This window comes from Bos javanicus, chromosome 14 (assembly GCF_032452875.1).
Source record: "Bos javanicus breed banteng chromosome 14, ARS-OSU_banteng_1.0, whole genome shotgun sequence".
Classification (NCBI taxonomy): domain Eukaryota; kingdom Metazoa; phylum Chordata; class Mammalia; order Artiodactyla; family Bovidae; genus Bos; species Bos javanicus.
Window position 1 is genome coordinate 34,322,158 of NC_083881.1, and position 19,151 is coordinate 34,341,308.

General features: G+C 39.1%; 1 long non-coding RNA gene across 2 annotated transcripts in view; it reads right to left on the reverse strand.

Moving 5' to 3' along the window:
• LOC133260515 (uncharacterized) overlaps positions 1–19,151 on the reverse strand; it is a 120,079-nt gene that overhangs the window by 21,867 nt on the left and 79,061 nt on the right. For both annotated transcript variants that reach the window (XR_009740842.1, XR_009740841.1), the window contains exon 4: positions 17,786–17,873. This is a non-coding gene — a long non-coding RNA (uncharacterized LOC133260515). The remainder of the gene's footprint in view (positions 1–17,785; positions 17,874–19,151) is intronic.

Below are 19,151 nucleotides of genomic sequence, written 5' to 3' on the forward strand. Positions count from 1 at the left end.
CTCACAGGAAAGAGGCCCAGGGATCCGACATCCTGCTGTCACTGGCCCACCACCCTCTGATCTCCACCAGGGGCTCCCCACCCCCTGAAGCTAGGGGGCTCAGCTCTTGAGGACAGACCGCATACCTGCCAGCCCCTGCAAGGCAGGGCAGAAGAGCAAAAGGAGATCCAGAAGGGAAGATTCAGACAAGTAAGAAAGCTCCCGTCCTCAAACAGTTTACTTTCCTTTTAGAAAGTGGGTGTGTTCACATGTAACAGGAAGAGCCTTGCGAGCTATTAAGCAAGGATAAACCAAGGGTGAATGTCCCACTGGGGCACCAGGGCAATAGAAACACCGTGAGCCTATGTGCTCTGCACGGCTGGTATGCTTCTTCAGTGTAGCGTTTTAATAGCATCCCAAGCAGGATTGTAGAATGATGCACAGCTTTACCTTTCTTCTTATAGGATGATAATATAAGAAATTTGGGAAAGGGAGTGCAGTTTTATTATGTGAAATATACACCCTATTTGCAATCCTTCCTCTTACCATAGAAGCATGAGGTTGCCCTGTGATTCTGGACTTCACAGTATGTCTTATACGTACACTGCATCCCCTGGTAATTTATAACTTCTTTAAAATAAAATTTCTCTTGCTTTCGGTACTACCTGTCCTTCAAGGCTCAAACTCCACTTAGTTCTCCAACACTAATTTCTTCCTCTTCTTCTTTGACACCAGAGCACCGAAATCCTTACTTTGTTAATTCTGAAAACTTTGACATTAAAGTTTGCTTAAAGATTTATGAATTTTTAAATATTTCTTTTATACTCTTTTTCACAGTCTCTAGCACTCTGCATAGTACAGGAAGGGTACTGAGTTTGATTATTTATATCTGATTATCTGGATAGATAAACTGTCCCATTGAAGCTAACATAACATTTACTCTTCAACCTGCTGGATCAAGATCCTCCACATGTGGATCAATCATATGCCCCGCTTTGCTGGAATAGTGTCAGTTTATGCCTATATTGGGGCTTCCCAGGTGGTTCAGTGGTAAAGAATCTGCCTGCCAATGCAAGAGATGCAGGTTCAATGCCTGGATGGGGAAGATCCCCTGGAGGAGGAAATGGCAACCCACTCCAGTATTCTTGCCTGGGAAACCCCATGGACAGAGGAGACTGGCAGGCTATAGTCCAAGGAGTCGCTAAAGAGTTCAACACAACGGAGAAACTAATCAACAACATTCCTATATTATCTGAGTAAGTATTAATAGCTCTCTCTCCTCATTTGTCAATATATCCTGAAGAAAATATTTGTAATGCATGTATCAGGTAAGCGTTTGGTATCTGTAATATATAAAGAACTCTATTTAAGTTGAAGTATAGTTAATTTACAATGCTGTGTTAGTTTCAGATATACAGCAAAGTAATTCAATTTTATATATATATATATATATATATATATATATTCTTTTTCAGATTCCTCCCTGCTATAGGTTATTACAAGGTATTGAATATAGTTCCCTGTGCTATACAGTAGGATTATTGTTTATCCATTTTATATAGTGTGTATCTGTTAATCCCAAACTCCTAATTTAACCCTCCCACCTCCTGTATAAAGAATTCTTACAACTCAAAAATGAAAAGACAAAGAACTCTATTTAGAAATGGGAAGAGGCAGAATAATGGAAATAAAAGCAAAAGTAAACAATGGGGATCTACTTAAACTCAAAAGCTTTTGCACAGCAAAGGAAACAATAAACAAAACAACGACAACCCACAGATTGGGAGAAAATATTTGCAAATTATGTAACCGATAAGGGATTAGTCTCCAAAATTTACTAACAGCTTATGATACTTAATAGCATTAAAATAGACAACCCACTCATAAAACGGGCAGAAGACCTGAACAGACATTTCTCCAAAGAGGACATACAGATGTCCAATAGGCACATGAAAAGATGTTCAACATTTTTAGTTATTAGAGAAATGCAAATCAAAACTAAAATAAAATACCACCTCACACCAGTCAGAATGGCCATCATCAAAAAATCCACAAATGCTGGAGAGGGTGCTAAGAGAAAGGAACCCTTTTACACTGTTGATGGGAGTGGAAATTGGTGCAGTCTCTATGGAGAATAGTATGGAGGTTCCTTAAAAAAAACTAAATGTAAAGCTACCAGATGATCCTGCAATCACATTCCTGGGGATATATCTGGAGAAAAACATGATCCAAAAGGATACATGCACCCAAATGGTGATTGCAGCATATTTATTTAGTTTGTTTTATGTTTATTGCAGTTAATTGCAGTTTCAATAAACACTATGCTTATTGCAGTTTACAATAGCCAAGTCACAGAAGCAACTTAAATGTCCATCCACAGAGAAATGAATAAAGAAGATGTGATACATATATCCAATGGTATATTACTCAGCCATTAAAAAGAATGAAATAATGCCATCATGAATGGACCTAGAGAATGTCATACTGAGTGGTAAGTCAGATAGAGAAGGAAAAGTATTTTATAACATCCCTTATATGTGGAATCTAAAAAGAAATTATACAAATGAACTTAAATATAAAACAGAAAGACACTCACAGATTTAGAAAACAAACTTAGGTTTCCAGGGGAAGGGATAGTTAGGGACTTTGGGAAGGTCATGTACACACTGTTATATTTAAAATAGATAACCAACAAAGACCTATTGCATAGCACATGGAACTCTGCTCAATGTTATGTGGCAGCCTGGGTGGGAGAGGGACTTGGGGGAGAATGCGTGTGTGTGTGAAAGTCCCTCAGTTGTATCCACCTCTTTGTGACCCCATGGACTCTAGCCTGCCAGGCTCCTCTGTCCATGGAATTCTCCAGGCAAGAATACTGGAGTGGGTAGCCATTCCCTTCTCCAGGGGATCTTCCCAACCCAGGGATCGAACCCAGGTCTCCTGCACTGCAGGCAGATTCTTTACCATTCACCTGAAACTACCACAACATTGTTAATCAGCTATACTCCAATATAAAATAAAAAGTTTAAAGTTTGGGGGAAAAATATTTCTAAAGTCTTAAAAAATAAATAAATAAAAATAGGTAAAGGACTTAAACAGATTTTTCTCCAAAGAAGATATATAAATAGCCAATAAGCACATGAAAAGGGACTCAACCCCACTAATCATTCAGGAAATGCAAATCAAATCACAGTGAGATACCATAGCTATGATAAAAAAGAGAAAAATAGCAAGTGTTGGTGAGGATGTGGAGAAATCAGCACCCTAATAAACGGCTGGCAGGAATGTAAAATGGTGCTGCCACTATGGAAAACAGTATGCCAGCTTCTCAAAAAGTTAAACAAGAAGTCTCATATGACCCAATAATTTCATTTCTAGGTGTATACACAAGAAAAGTGAAGAGGTATCCACACAAAAGCTTGTACAAGGGTGTTCGTGCTGCATTATTAGTAATAACTGAAAGGTATAAATAACACAAATATTCATCAGCTGATGAATGGCTAGACAGATGTGGTATAACCATACAATGGAATATCATTCACTCATGAAAAGGAATGAATTACTGATTCATGCTACAACAGAGACGAACCTTGAAAATATTATGCTCAGGAAGAGAAACCAGACACCAAAAGTCAAATATTACATGATTCCATTTATATGAAATGTCCAGAATAGGCAAATCCATAGTAAACTAGGTTGCTAGGGCCTAGGGGAAAGAGGACCATGGAGTCACTGCTCAGTACGTATGGGGTCCTTTAGGGGAGATGAAAATGTTCTAGAACCATACAGAGTTGTACAACACTGAATATACTAAAAACCACTCAATCGTACACTTTAGAATGGTGAATTGTATATTATATGAATTAAATCTCAATTTCAAAAACTGCAAAAAAATCTGTAACAGAACAAAATTGCAATGTGTCCTGGTTTGAACTATTAAATATACTATAATTCTATCTCATACAGCAATTATTATGGGTTAATTGGAAAAAGTAAAGATGACAGAGGTTGCAAGGAGCTGGGAGCTGAAAGACTGAAAAAAGATCTTTTTTCAAGACCCAGTTCTCTAAGAGATAGACAGTTAACATTATAGGAAGAAAGTTTTGGTCCTGTGTTTTCAATCTGATATTATTCAGGAGTAAGGCCAGACTGAAATTCCAAAAATTCTCTTGAAGAGTCAAGGTTAATACTCCTTAGTACAGAAGTTCCCCTACCTGGCAAATTTTAACTTAGAACTTTCAACAAAAGGAACAAAACTAGAGGCCTACATGTCATTCGCTCAGTTGTGTCTGACTCTTTGCGACCCCATGGACTGTAGCTCTCCAGGCTCCTCTGTGCATAGAATTCTCCAGGCAGAAATACTGGAGTGAGGAGCCATTCCCTTCTCCAAGGGATGTTCCTGACCCAGGGATCAAACTGGCATTGAAGGTAGATTCTTTACCATCTGATCCACAAGGGAAGTGTATAGGAGGCCTACAGGCCTAACGTTAACTCAGCAGAGACAGGAGCTTAAGGACTGCAGGCATGGCCCAAGTGCTGCTGCTGAAATTTTGTTCAGGATCTCACTATCACCCTAGTGTTCATGGCACATTGCAATGAGCCCAAATCCAGTGTAAGTGGCAGGTAGAGAGCTAGGAAAATCCTAGAGCTGCTAAAGGGATCCCTTAGGCTCTTGGTGACTCATCAAGTAAAGGAGTTGTCTCCTCTGTATGTGTGGTGGAGATGAAAAAAACTCATTTTGCACAAAGATGACTGATATGATGTATATTAGCCTGGCTCTAAAGCTCAAAAATGAACTCACACTCCTTAAGAGAAATGTATTTGAGATCTACAAATTTATAAACCTAGGCTGTTTGGAAGTAGAAAGGTATACTGAAGTTATGCCCTGCCTTTGTTTTCTTTTTATTTTTTCAGTTCGGTTCAGTCCAGTCGCTCAGTTGTGTCCAATTCTTTGCGACCCCATGGACTGTAACACACCAGGCTTCCCTATTCATCACCAACTCCCGGAGCTTGCTCAAACTCATGTCCATTGAGTCGGCAACGCCATCTAACCATTGCATCCTCTGTGGTTCCCTTCTCCTCCTGCCTTCAATCTTTCCCAGCATCAGGGTTTTTTCCAATGAGTCAGTTCTTCACATCAGATGGCCAAAGTATTGGAGTTTAAACTTCAGTATCAGTCCTTCTAGTGGATATTCAGGACTGATTTCCTTTAGGATTGACTGGTTTGATTATGGCTGTGCTGGGTCTTCGATCCTGTACACGGGCTTTCTCTAGTTGAGACAAGCGGGGGCTGCTCTCTAGTTGCAGTGTGAGGGCTTCTCATGGTGATGGCTTCTCTAGCTGTGGAGCATGGGTTCTAGAGCACAGACTCAACAGTTGTGGCTTAGTTGCTCCAAGGCATGTGGAATCTTCCCAGATCAGGAATCGAAGCCATGTCTCCTGCATTGGCAGGTGGATTCTTTACCACTGAGCCACCAGGGAAGCCCCTGCCTTTGTTTTAAATCAGGTGTTGGGTGAGATGTTTCCTTATTAGATAAAATCCCCTGAACTGTCAACGAGGCCCTTCAGATGAGCATCAACCTTGCCTCAATTTGCCACACCATCTTCTTGTCCTTCCTTTTATTTCTTTCTCCCTTCCTTTTATTGAAGATTTTCTCTAGACTTCACAATACAAAGTACACATAAAAGCAAACCCTGGATGTTTTCCCTCAGAGACTTCATCATCAAGTTAAAAAGACAAATAGAAATACATAAAAAATGCTAGATAATCTTATGCTTTAAACAACCTATAAGCATGTTATATAGTAAGAAATGATCAAATTTGAAATGAGCAATACAGGAATATATACTATGGGTTTAGGAGGAAGATCACCATGGGATGAAAAAGATTGAGAATAGTTCATGTTTCATTTACGGGAACTCTCATTTTGAAGAACTGAAGGATTCTCTACTGACAAGTGAAATATGTTGCCTATTGACTAGGATTTGAAAATAGTTTTGTTGTACATAATTGTAATCAGATTTGATGTGTACTATAAAATTCTAATACAATCTCCCTTCCTAGCTCCAAATTGGATAGCCTCTTAACATTTGTGGTAACAGGATTTGACCTATAATACATCGTGTTTATATAATACCCTATATTTAGCATCAAATGGAAAAGTTTTCCAATAATGAGGTTTTGGAACACAGTCAATTTCTAGGCATCAAGTCACGCTCATGACAGCTCAGCAGCTCTGAACTGTTCTTGAGAAGAAAGTGAGTGACAAGATGTAAAACTAGCAATCATGGAGAGAACGGAGCTGTTCCCCTCATCAGAACTTGACTTTAAACTTTCCTGTTTGACCTTTCTCTGGGGAAACTGTCCTTCATTCTCCCACCCTCTCACTCCTAAAGACCTTTCATTTTATCTCAGAGGTAGTACTAGACCATCAGCTAAATTACCTTAGAACATTGGCAGGCTCCAATTTTTAGTTTGACAATTACTTCACTTAACCATATATATCCAGCTGCTAAGTCGCTTCAGTCATGTCCAACTCTGTGCAGCCCCATAGACGGCAGCCCACCAGGCTCCCCCATCCCTGGGATTCTCCAGGCAAGAACACTGGAGTGGGTTGCCATTTCCTTCTCCAGTGCATGAAAGTGAAAAGTGAAAGTGAAGTCACTCAGTCGTGTCCGACTCCTAGCGACCCCATGGACTGCAGCCCACCAGGCTCCTCCGTCCATGGGATTTGCCAGGCAAGAGTACTGGAGTGGGTTGCCATTGCCTTCTCCAACCATATATATATATATGTTTTTTTTCTTTCTGAAAAATCTTCCGAATCCATAACATAACAAAACAAACTGACCGAAAACACCATCCTCACTGCCAATTGCAAACAAAAATCCCCCAAATAACAATAACAACAAAATTCCCCTACTGACCTCACTTTGCAAAGATTTTGGGGACCTGGCTTCGTAAACCCTCCATATTGAGAACATTCTGGCACAGAGAGGGGAAATTTGCCTGTTTTAGGTGTGGATTTTAGGGACAGAATTTTCCATACCGGATTAGATCATTTTTCCATCAAGTCCAATATCCGGCTTAGCTGACATGAAGTTAATGATGGTGAAATGCTTTGAAAACATACATACCACATACATATAAGCAATAATGAGCCTGCATACTAGTAACTGTTATGGCCCCAAGTCCTGGTTCATGAAAGAATTTTTGAAAAGAACCTTAAATGAATAGAAGAGACAAAGTATTAAAAAGATTAACTTCTTGCTTCTTTCTACATTTCACATGTCTTGAACAAATAAATCATTTAAAAAAAAACTGAAAGTGTTAAGAATTAAGGGTGTTTCCAGAACAAGCTAAGAATGTGTTTGGTGATATTTACAATGTGGACGTGTTTCTTGGGTCTGACTGTGAAGAATCAAGTTAAGCAGGTTACATGTAGCCACAGGGCTCACTACTTAAAAGTGATTCTTTTTGTTCTTTCTTCTTTCCTTTTGGGCAGAGAATAGTAGGAACAGAAGATTTACCAACTAGTATTTCTTCAACTGTTTAGCTTTAAATTTGCCTAGAGAGGGGGAGCCATTTTCGTTTAGATCTGTTTACTTGGTGTTTTTTCAGGTTAGTTTAATTTGTACTTGAACTATGAGAATAACATTAAACTAGCAAATAGTACTTGCTTTTTTACTTTAAGTGTTGTTTATCGAACAGCTTTTTAAAATTAACAATGACGGAAGAATGTATGGGATTCATCAGTGAATTATAGTAGCTTTGCTCTCTACAAAGACTGAGGGGAAAAAAAAATCACACTACAGAGTCCTTCAATCTTTGTGTTACTTTTTAAAAAGGATCTCAAATTTTCCATTTCAAATGTTTCCAGATAACTTTACCATTTGGTCTTTATTTAATTTGGAACTGTTTAGATCATCCCCAAAACACTTAGCTTCTTCAAACATTTCAGAATAATTAAGATATTGATGCTTAGGAACTTTTATTTTTATTGGGATGTCATTTGAAATTCTATTTAGATTTTATCTAAGTTTTCTAATCATTACTGAATAGCAGAGTTTATAAAATACAGAAGAAAAGATGCCAAAATAACACTTTTTGTTTGTGCAGTTTCTATCTCAAATAGCCCAAAGCACTTTGCATGCAGGAGACCCCGATTCGATTCCTGGGTCAGGAAGATCCTCTGGAGAAGGGGTAGGCTACCCACTCTAGTATTCCAGGGGTTCCCTGGTGGCTCAGATGGTAAAGAATCCACCTATGATGCGGGAGACCTAGGTTTGATCCCTGAGTTGGGAAGATCCCCTGGAGAAGGGAACGGCTTCCCTTTCTAGTATTCTGGCGTGGAGAATTCCATGGACTGTATAATCCATGGGGTTGCAAAGAGTTGGACACGACTGAGCGACTTTCACTTTTCACTTTGCATGCAAATATTTATTCTATTTTATAGATGAAGAAATTTAAGGACCAGAATAACCATGAAAGCCTTGTGTAGTGAAAAATGCTCTGAGCTGGAAACAGACTGTTTCTAGATTTGAATGTATCATCAGAGGCTTGACATTTAACCTCCCTGGGCCTGTCTCGCCAATTATAAAATGAGAGATTTGGACTAAATCTACTGAGAATCCAACATTCTGCATGTCTAACCTTGGATGAATTTTGCAACAGCAAGAAAATGAATGAGAACAAGATTTAACTTGCCAACTCCAGCGAAGAAAGGGGACTAAGAGTGAGAAGGTATAAATGCACTGGAACAGGGACATCCTTGGCGGTCTAGTGGTTAGGACTCCACACTTTCTCTGCCGAGGGTCGGGTTCAATCGCTGGTCAGAGAACTAAGATCCCACCAGAAAAAAAAAAAGGGCACTGGGATGTGTTGGCCTTGAGAGGAGATATTACTAGGATGGGACTCTCAATGCACTCGTCAAGCACTGGGCATCATTAAGAACAGCATCCGAAGTTCAGAGCTTGTATGCATTGGTGCAGGCAGGCAAAGATGGGGATGTGTGCAAAATAAAAAGTTCTAGGGGAATTCCCTGGTGGTATAGTGGTTACAACCAAGTACTTTCACTGTCATGGACCCAAGTTAGATCCCTGATTGGGGAACTAAGTCACACAAGCATCAGGGCCAAAAAAAAAAAAAAAGCTCCAATAAATTCAGTGAGGAAAAACCAGTCAGGCCCATTGTTGCCAGTCATGCGTACCTAGTAGTCCTTAGATTCCCAGAGCTTTGTCTACCTACTTTTAATTTGCTTTTCCAAAACCAGCCTACCTTACCAGCTTCAATTGAATGTACCCAATGCCAAGCACTAAATTAAACTCTTTTAGTTTCCAAATTAACTTCATCGCCTAATCACACAACTAAAGTGCTTTTCTGTTGTCAAAGCAATGCATGTTTTACTGAAGAACACTAGAAAAAGTTTTTAAAAACTACAAGCAAAACGGCAATGAGCCCACCAACCAGAAAATGAATGATACACGTTATTATGTTTCTGTCCAACTTCTCTTTTCTGTGGGCATATCTTACAATTTTTGTTTTGAAAACTGTAATTGTGCTATATAATGACTTTAAGCCCCCTCTTTTTAATATTAAGGGTAGATGGCAAGCACTTTCATATCACAAATGCTCTTACATAGTAAGATGGTATTTAATTCTGATGCCAAACATCTGGATGAAATGTTAAAAAAAATCAGTCAATTATCTGGATATTTTCAAATATCCAGATGTTTGGCACCAGGTCGTCAAAACATTAAAATCCTTGACCAAAATTTGCAGCTTTTGCACAGATGTCTGGCATTATGTAGGCAAACTCTCTCTGAACGGACTGGCCCCTTTGGCAGCAGAGAAGCAGAGCATTTATTACATGCTTTAGTCCAAAGTGTTTCAAAGTGTAGCTCATGGGTAACTTTTTCATTTTTTTCATGATTCAGCAGCACAAAGAATATGTGTATATTTTAGGAATCTTCAATACATTATGAAAAAAATCTGGTATCGGTATTTTTAGTCATTTCTCATCTGATTTGACTGACCTTGAGAGCTTAGCATAAAGTTGTCATTTCACCCAAGTCTTGGTCTTGAGGATTTGTATCCTAATTAGGGATTTGTTTTGTCTTTTTTTTGCTGTAATGAAACCAGTTCTTTCTGGCTGATAATTTTATTAACAGATTGCTCTGAATATTTAAAAGCCATGTTATAATACTCCAATATCTCTGACAACAGTCTGACTTAAAATACATGCAGATTGCCTTAAAAGATATTTTTATGATTTTCTAATTATCTTCTTCCTTGGGTCCTAGTTTTTCCTTTAATTCTGTATTACTGTCTGCTTTTTCACTCGTGTGCCTTTTTTTTTTTTTTTAATTCCTGAAGGTATCATTTGTATAAGGTCAGTGAAATTCAATGTCATTCACAATCATGTCACACCAAATTTTATGTACTCGAATACATATAGATATCTTTAAAATTACCATCCTTAGTATATTTTTTCTGTCTTTCATCTTTCATGCTATCTGGTTTTCTTTTAATTAGTTTTGCTTTGATTATGACTATTACATGTCTATTAGTGTAAAAATATTTCTTACTTCTGTTGCTGAAATAGAAAAAAAAAAGAAAGACTCTATCCAAGATACGAAAGAGAGCAATGTAGCTGGATAACATGATGCATGAATCAATGAACGACATGAACTAAGTTCACTTCATGCCTCTCACCTACTCAGCACTGTTCGTTCCTATGTTCTCTTCCTGCTCTCTCACCAACTTGCTTGATTGCCACAGGCAGGACATTAGCTGGGCTTTTGCCTCAGGTTCTTCATCCTTCAGCCATAAAAAATTAGACATTGCCACCTAGGTATGTCTTGTAAAATAATTTGTAAAGATTCTTTGATATCATAAATATTAAATGTTACTATTGAGTAGCTTGATTTATCTGAATAATTTACATGGAAAACCCAGGCAGATATAAATTTTTTATTTAAAAAATTATATATATGAACCACCCCACCCCACATTTGAGGGCTAAATCTTTGTTTGTTTGTTTGTTTTTAATTTTTATTTATTTGAGGACTTCCCAGTAGCTGAGTGGTAAAGAGTCAGCCTGCAGTGCAGGAGACACAGGTTCGATCCCTGGGTAGGGAAGATCCCCCGGAGGAGGAAATGGCAACCCACTCCAGTATCCGTGCCTGGGAGATTATCTATTTATTTGTGGCTGCACTTGAGTCTTGGTCACTGCACGCGGGCTTTCTCCAGCTGTGGTGAGCTGTGGCTACTCTTCCTCGTGGTGCGTGGGCTTCTCACTGCTGTGGCTCTTCTTGTTGTGGAGCATGGGGTCTAGGGCGAGAGGGCTTCAGCAGCTGCAGCACGTGGGCGCAATAGTTGTGGCTCGAAGGCTCTAGAGTACGGGCTCAGTAGTTGTGGCACCTGGGCTTGGTTGTCCAGTGGCATGTGAGATCTTCCCCGACATGGATCAAACCTGTATCCCCTACATTGGTGGGTGAATTCTTAACCGCTGGGCCACCAGGGATATCCTAAGCCTTTGTTTCCTGCAAAGCATTGTAAACTCATTTTTAGTCTTAGCATCTACGTCTAAGTGCATAATTTGCTCTTGTGAATATCTGCTTCAGATTTATTGAGTAGTGTTCTTGCCCAATGGCAAATTATCTATGATTTGATATTTGCGGCACTTTTCTGGGGTCTGAACAGGTCTAAGTACAGCAATCATTAATGAGGTGATATGCCACTGCTGCACTGAGATGATATTTTCACACGATTGCTATGTTTTATGTGACAGCAAATCTTTGGATAAAAATGAGAAATTATAACTGCTTAGCTAGATATTTGGAAATCTTTATGTAGTTATATTCTTTCATCCAAAGTACTAGACTGCTGGGCTGTAAAAACAGTAATCTCAGACTTTTGACTCTGTGTTCCTCAGACGTGAATTTGTTCATGGCTATATGGATTGTATATTATATTGTATAATAAGCAGAAAGATAGACATATGGACATTCATGCAAAAACTGCTGAAAGAAATGGCAGAATCATTTTAATCATTTATTTGGCAACTGATAGCTGAATTCATCCACTAATTGGTTCTTTAAGGTTAAGTGGTTGTTTGACAAACTTAAGTCTTCCACTTTAGTATTGGTGTAGGCATATTGTGGTGCACATATTCCTATGTGGCTGAATTTCAGTGACTATTTCCTGGTATCCATCAGTGATGAGAGAAGTCAGATTTCTCTGTATCTCTCGCTTCCCTCATCCAATTCATTAGTAAGGCCTACAGCACCGCTTTCCAACTACATTCTGAATCAAACTACTTCTCACTATTTCTGCAGCTTCCACCTTGGCCCAGGTTACTGTCAGCACTTGCCCGGTCTATCATAATTGCCTCTGAACTGGTCTTTGTCCTTCCAATCTTTTCTCCTGTAGGCTCTCTTTGCCCCCCAGATGCCAGATTGATCTTTCAAAAATGTAACCTGGATCATGTTATTTTCTGCTCCAAAGCCTCCAAAAGCTTCCCCCAATATTCAAAATACAAGCTGAACTCTAAGATCCAACATGATCTCCATCGGGCTTGTCTGTCTTCCTCTCCCTCGCCACCACACAAGCCTTCTCATGGTTCCTCATGTGTATGAAGTCAGCTCGTGTCTCAGGGCTATTATAACACTACCTCCTCTGCCTGGAAGCTTCTTATAGACTCATACATCTCAGGTCCCTTCAATGTTAACTTCTCAGAGAGACCTTCCCAGACTGTGTTTTCTAAATGAGGTTGCCTACCCCTTGTTATTCTCAACACCCTTGACCCACTTTATTTTGCTTCATGGTACTTGCACTATCTAAATTTATATTGCTATGCTAAGTCACTTCAGTCGTGTCCGACTCTGTGTGACCCCATAGACGGCAGCCCAACAGGCTCCCCCATCCCTGGGATTCTCCAGGCAAGAACACTGGAGTGGGTTGCCATTTCCTTCTCCAGTGCAGGAAAGTGAAAAGTGAAAGTGAAGTCGATCAGTCGTCTCCAACTCTTCGAGACCCCATGGACTGCAGCCTACTAGACTCCTCCGTCCATGGGATTTTCCAAGTAAGAGTACTGGAGTGGGGTGCCATCGCCTTCTCCGAAATTTATATTAGATATACATTTTTTTTTGGCAAGACCTTATAAAGCTCTATTGAAAGACGTTGAAGACAATACAAATAATTGGAGAAATCTAATTCCTCCATTCCTGGATATTCCTGGATAATGACATTCAATATCATAAAGGTGTAAATTCTACTCTAAATGAATCTATACATTTGAAGTAATTCCAACCAAAATTCTAACTACCTTTTTTTAATTTTACAAAGCAATATATAATTAACCTATAAGAATAAAAACAATGTGTACTTATTTCAGAGTAGAGTAATGGAACAGAACGGAACCAGAAATTGACCTATGTATACTTAGGGCTTTAAAAATATGATAAAGGTGATTTTTTTATACAATTTTGTAAGATTAATCCCCTTTTACAGTTATTACAAAATATTCATTATATTTCCTGTGCTGTACAATGCAGTGCCTTGTAGCTTATTTTATGTTGTTCAGCTGCTAAGTTATATCCAACTCTTTGTGATCCCATGGACTGTAGCTTGTCAGGTTTCTCTGTCCTCCACTATCTCCTGGAGTTTGCTCAAATTAATGTCCATTGAGTCAATGATGGTATCTAACCATCTCATCCTCTGCTTATTTTATACCAAATAGTTTATACTTCCCACTTCTTAACCCCTGTCACTCCGCCTTCACCAGATATACTTCTGTTTATGAATTGTTATCTCTCTCAGTGACCAGTAAATAATCCTCACAGAAGAAGAAATTGTGTTCATTTTTTGCACTGATGTTTCCCAGCACCTACATTGGTCTGGCTTATAGTATGTGCTCAGGAAATACCTTTTCACTGAAAAAATGACTCAGGGACTGAAAAAAATGACTAATAAAGGACGTTTGTTCTCTAGTTCTGTATCATTCTATTGTACATCTCTGGGCTTGTAAAATTATCATAGAAACAATTCTTGGAGGAACAATTATTAGCAAGTAATATCTCATGGCATGTATGCGTGCTGTCATTTCAGTTGTGTCTGACTCTGTAACTCCATGGACTGTAGCCCACCAGTCTCCTCTGTCCATGGGATTCTCCAGGCAAGAATACTGGAGTGGGTTACCATTTCCTCCTCTAGAGGATCTTCTCAACCCAGGGATCGAACCCAAGTATCTTACATCTCCTGCATTGGCAGGTGAGTTCTTTACCACTAGCACCACCTGGGAAATCCAACGTCTCCTGGACAACCCGCTTAAAGAAATGTAGATAATTTAGGAGACAGTTGGATTAGAGCATCACCCATTGATCAATTACCTTTGCTTGCTCAGCTGCAGGGGTCACTTCTGCCAGGCGACCCAGACATGGGTCCTGGTGGCTTCCAGCCTGCCTAGCGGGGCATGTGCCAGTCTCACATACCAGTAGTGAAATCGGACCTCACTCTCTGTGTTACTAGGGTCCATCTTCTTTTCTATCTTGGCTCACTTCAGCAATCATTGAATACACTGATGCAGTAGTCATTTCTCATCCTCTTAAAACTATTCTCTTCCATATTATTGAAGGATAAAAAGAACAAAAGTTGACCCCACAGGCCTAGTTACCTAAGCAGAAACTTCTCTTCTATGAATACTGTGATTAGTTCCAAAACTAGTATATGCTGAATTCTTTCCATGTGTCAAATTATGTGGTAAGCACTAAGAAAAAGCAAAAACATAACTGCTCTTTCATTTGATCACACTTTTTTAGAGCTTTCACAGGTATTCTCATTTATCTCATTCATAGTCCCTGCTCTCAAGAAGTTTGTAATCTACTTGTGGACTTAAAAAAAAATGTAAAATAATTAGAAACTAACATGAAAGTATATGAAGCCTAAAATGCTTGGTTGGGCTAAATATCATAGGAATTGGGGGTTGGGTAGACTTAGACTAGACTTTTCAGAGAAGGTTCCAGAGAGAAGGTTAGGGTTGATCCAGACCTTTGGCTGACTTCTCCACTAGACCATCGCTTATATTAATACAAGACATTTTATGTTCCCAAAGATCTTATAATATAGTGGGAAAATTATAAAGGTAACATTAAAACAAAGCTTAGTTAGGTAATATGAGAGTGATATAAGCAGAATAGAATAGAGTAGCATAGCAGAGGAAAAAGAGTTTCTAATCAGTCTATCAAGGAATGCTTCATAGAGAAGGGCCCACTAGGACCTAGCTTTCAGGTTGAGAAACAACTCTGCAGTCACAGTAAATTTATTCAACTGGTCATGATTCAGCATCGATTTGGTCAATGTTACCAAAGCATTTTTAATATGTAGCTACAGCATAAATACCTTCCCAGAGGTAGATGCGTCTTTTAGGTTTACAATGAGCAATATCACTAACGTAGTCTATGCGTGCTCAGTTGCTCAGTTGTGTCCAAGTCTTTGTGACCCCATGGACTGTAGCTCGACAGGCTCCTCTGTCCATGGGATTTCCCAGGCAAGAATACTGGAGTGTGTTGCCATTTCCTTCTCCAGAGGATCTTCTCTACCCAGAATATAAATCTGCGTCTCCTGCTACTCCTGAATTGGCAGGTGGATTCTTTACCACTGAGGCATCTGGGAAGCCCAATGTACTCTATATTAGGTGGTTATTCTAGAATAGGATTCAAACCTACATACCATAAAGCAAAAAGGATGAATCATACCCAAAATGGAGGAAATAAGTATGCAAAACTTAATCAAGTTTCTTGATTAGCCAAGAAGTTTTTGTCTACTCCCCAAATACTATTAAGTACAAGACTTAAAGAAAGAAAGAAAGTGAAGTCGTTCAGTCGTGTCTGACTCTTTGTGACCCCATGGACTGCAATCTATCAGGCTCCTCTGTCCATGGGATTTCCCAGGCAAGAATACTGGAGTGGGATGCCATTTCCTTCTCCAGGGGATCCTCTTGACCCAGGGATTGAACCTGGGTCTCCCACATTGCAGGTAGACGCTTTACCATCTGAGCCACCAGGGAAATCACGTGACTTAATGCCATAGGAAAAAATTAGAATGTTAGGTTGCTCTGTAAACTAAGGCAGAATTGACCGAAGGAGATGTATCAGATAATGAGCTGTTTACACAAAAAATCAGTAATCTTCTTTTTCCAAAAAAGGTATAATCAATCCCATTTTGAGATGACAAAATCAAGGTTCAGGAAGGTCAAGTACCCAAACTTTCATAGCTGCTAAATGTCATCACTACTGGGATTTGGAGTCTGATCTGTTTGGCTCCATTACTACACTGTGAGTTGCCATAAAGAAAACAAATGGGTGGAGTGGCGGAGGAGAGATAAATCAAGAGTTTGAGATTAACAGATACATACTACTATATATAAAATAGATAAACAAGAATGACCTATATAGCACAGGAAACAGTATTCAATATCTTGTAATAATCTATAGTGGAAAAGAATCTGAAAAAGAACATATATATATATATGACTCATAGATAAATATGAATCACTTTGCTGTACACCTGAAACTAACACAACAGTGTAAATTAACTATACTTCAATTTTTTAAAATGATGCTAAAAGGCAATAAAATCTACAGGAATTCCCCGGCCATCTGGTGGTTAGGATTCTGTGCTTTCACTGCTGAGGGATCAGATTCAATCCCTGGTCAGGGAACTAAGATCCCACGTACTGCACAGGGCAGGCAAAATAAAATTTTAAACAATAATAGTAAAGTCTATTTTGTCTGGAAAGAAAAACAAAGCAACTGGGAAAGCAGGCTAAGTAGGAGCAAGAAGTCAGCCTGTGCAATCCACACAGTAGAGTGATGCTCTCGAGTAATAATCTATTCGGTGAGTAAACAGATGCCATCCACTGCCAATCCGGGGTGCACCACTTGCACCAAATCCTGCTGTCAACAGCGCTTCCGTTGTTCTCAATAAGAACTTATACTGACTTTTCAGTTTTCTATATTCACACTGATTTTTACATGAAATTTGCACATTAGCAATGGAAGCACTGTGAATCAATTCCAAACAAAGCACAAAACCAAGGTCTCTCTGAGTCAAAAGAGATTTGGAAGACAGGTGAGTTAACACCTGTCTGGAGAGTTTGCAGGCTTTGCCTGGCAACAGAGGCCAGCAGCAGACTTTAGCCTAAGGAGGCAAGTGTCCCAGCTCTCCTGAGTTGTGCCTCCATTTAATTTTGCTTGAATTTTGAGATCAAATCTGCCCATATGTAAAAATGTCATAACCAAAGCACATTTTTTTTTTCCAAAGCACATTTTAAAGCCGAAATCTTAATAGTGTTGACATCAGCCACCAATTTCCAGGACTTGGGAGGCGTTCTCATCCACGAATGCTATTAAATGAACGTTGGTTATTGCTTAGAATGCAAACAAGAATATAACATTTCATGGTTATTGTCCTTGACATATTTCAGAAAAGAAGTGGCACCAGATGTGACAATTCAAAGAAACTCTAACAGAGAACACTACCACTGCCTCCAATTTCTCTTGTATCTTCAAATAGCGAAGCTGAGTTTTATTTCTCATATCACTTATTTGTTGGTGTTTGCTCATAGAACTGGGGTGAGTGCAGTAGATTCAGTATTAGGGGAGCAGGAGAAACAACACTTGTTCTGGAGGGAAAACTGGGGACACAAAATTGGCGGACAGGATGGGATGAGGCACTGAAATGCACTTGGTTCTTGATGTTGGTACCCATCTAGTCTACCTGAGCAGAAGTCATTGTATCAAGGCTTACCTATAGGCGCGACATGGATGGACCTCGAGATTGTCATCCTGAATGAAGTCAGTCAAAGACAAATATATATTACTGCTTGCATGCGAATCTAAAAAAAGGTACAAATGAACTTATTTACAAAACAGAAGTAGAGTCACAGACACAGAAAACAAATGTATGGTTACCAGGGACGGAAGTGGGAAAGGGATAAATTGGTAGATTAGGATTGATATATACATATTATTATATATTATCTGTGAGTGCGCAAGCTAAGTCGCTTCAGCTGTGTCTGACTCTGTGCAAGCCTATGGACTATAGCCAGCTAAGCTCCTCTGTCCATTGGATTCTCCAGTGAGAATATTAGAGTGGGTAGTCGTGCCCTCCTCCAGGGGATCTTCAAAACCCAGGGACTGAACCCATGTCTCTTATGTTTCTTAGGTTGGCAGGCAGATTCTTTACCACTAGCGCCACCTGGGAAGTCCCATTATATATTGTATGGATAACTAAGAACAACCTACTTGTATAGCACAGGGAACTCTACTCAATATTCTGTAGTGGCCTACATGGAAAAAGAATTTTTAAAAAAGAGTTGATATGCATATATACATAATTCTGATTTACTTTTCTGTACACTTGAAACTAACACAATGCTGTAAATCAACTATGCTTCAATAAAAAAAAATTTTTTTTTAAGATTTACTTATATAGACCTAGATAGATTTATCATGAGCATCCCAGGTGGCTCTGGTGGTAAAGAACTCACCTCCCAGTGCAGGAGGCATAAGAGACACAAGTTTGATCCCTGGGTCAGGAAGATCCACTGGAGGAGGGCATAGCAACCCACTCCAGTATTCTTGCCTGGAGAATCCCATGGATTGGCAGACTACAGTCCATAGGCTCACAAAGAGTCAGACACAGCTGAAGAGACTTAGCACACAGGCACACAGAGACTCATCATAGAAGAGTTTTCAAAAACTTGGTAGTGTTGTAGTATTTTTTCTATCTGGTCTTGGGCCTCGGCTGCCAGTTCTAAAAATCAGAATAAATACCTTAGGACCTTACGATATACTTTATTTTATTTTTTTACTATTTTCTCTCACTTTTATTTCAACTCAAAATCACAAAAGAAGACAGAAAAACCTCATTCAAACACTATGGGAATATAAGAGTGGGTGCTTGAGAAACATAAGCACCTTTATCTATGGATTATACTCCTAGGAAATTTATCATAAGTGGAAATAAAGTGTATCAAATATGATTTTCTCTTAGAAACAGTGCTGGAACAGAAGGGCAAAGTTCCTGACCTAGGGCCTTATGCCAACTTTTACCAAATGCAGGATTTAATAAACTATAAATGATATATTTTATGTTTCATAGCATAAAGCTT